The following is a 2,078-nucleotide window of genomic DNA, read 5'->3' as shown; positions in this document are numbered from 1 at the left end:
AAATATCTAATATCTAAATATCAAAATATCAAAATATCTAAATATCTGAATATCTGAATATCTGAATATCTGAATATCTGAATATCTGAATATCTGAATATCTGAATATCTGAATATCTGAATATCTGAATATCTGAATATAAAAATATCTAAATATCTAAATATCTAAATGTCTATATATCTAGATATCTAGATATCTAAATATCTAATTAAATAAATATTTAAATATCTGAATATCTAAATATCTAAATAAATATCTAAATATCTAAATAAATATCTAAATATCTAAATATCTAAATATCTAAATAAATATCTAAATATCTAAATAAATATCTAAATATCTAAATAAATATCTAAATATCTAAATATCTAAATATCTAAATATCTAAATATCTAAATATCTAAATATCTAAATATCTAAATATCTAAATATCTAAATATCTAAATATGTAAGTATCTAAATATCTCAATATCTAAATATTTGAATATTTAAATATTTGAATATTTAAATATTTAAATATTTAAATATTTAAATATCCAAATATCTAAATATCTAAATATCTAAATATTTAAATATCTAAATATCTAAATATCGAAATATCGAAATATCGAAATATCGAATTGTCTAAATATCGAAATATCGAAATATCGAAATACCGAAATATCGAAATGTCGAAATGTCGATATGTCGAAATATCGAAATATCGAAATATCAAAATATCTAAATATCTACTTATCTAAATATCTAAATATTTAAACGTCTAAATATCTAATTATCTAAATATCTAAATATCTAAAAATATTTTTCTAATATCTAAATATCTAAACATCTAAATATCTAAATATTTATATATGTAAATATCTAAATATCTAAATATCTAAATATGTAAATATGTAAATATCTAAACATCTAAACATCTAAACATCTAAACATCTAAATATCTAAATATCTAAATATCTAAATACCTAAATATCTAAATATCTAAATATCTAAATATCTAAATATCTAAATATCTATATATCTAGATATCTAGATATCTAAATATCTAAATATCTAAATATCTAAATATCTAAATATCTAAATATCTAAATATCTAAATATCTAAGTATCTAAATATCTAAATATCTAAATATCTAAATACCTAAATATCTAAATATCTAAATATCTAAATATCTAAATATCTAAATATCTAAATATCTAAATATCTAAATATCTAAATATCTAAATATTTAAATATCTAAATATCTAAACATCCAAATATCTAAATATCTAAGTATCTAAATATCTAAACATCCAAATATCTAAATATCTATAATATATAGATATTTTACTATCTAAATAGCTAAGTAGCTAAATAGCCTAATAGGCAAATAGCTAAATACCTAAATGCCTAAATAGAAAACGAGATAAATGGATTAATATATATATGTAAAATAGAAAAGCAGATAAATATATAAATAGATAAGTAGATAAATAGATAAATAGATAAATAGATAAATAGATAAATAGATAAATAGATAAATAGATAAAAAGATAAATAGATAAATAGATATATAGATAAGTAGATAAATAGATAAATAAATAAATAGATTAATAGATAAATAGATAAATAGATATATAGATAAAATAGTGAATAGGAAAATAGATAAATAGATAAATAGGTAAATAGATAAATAGATAAATAGATAAATAGATAGCTAGATAAAGAGATAAATAGATAAATAGATCAATAGATAAATAGATCAATAGTTCAATAGATCAATAGATCAATAGATCAATAGATCAATAGATAAATAGAGAAATAGATAAATAGATAAATAGATAAATAGATAAATAGATAAATAGATAAATAGATAAATAGATACATAGGTAAATAGGTAAATAGATAAATAGATGAATAGATAAATAGATAAGTAGATAAATAGTATATAAATAGATAAATAGATAAGTCGATAAATAGATAAATGGATAAATAGATAATGGAAAAATTGATAAATTGTTAAATAGGTAAATAGATAAATAGATGAATGGATAAATAGATAAATCGAAATTTAGACAAAGAGATAAATAAAGAGCT

This window comes from Oratosquilla oratoria, chromosome 2 (assembly GCF_046742065.1).
Source record: "Oratosquilla oratoria isolate Oo_2021 chromosome 2, ASM4674206v1, whole genome shotgun sequence".
NCBI classification, from domain to species: domain Eukaryota; kingdom Metazoa; phylum Arthropoda; class Malacostraca; order Stomatopoda; family Squillidae; genus Oratosquilla; species Oratosquilla oratoria.
Note: the sequence above shows the minus strand (reverse complement) of the source record.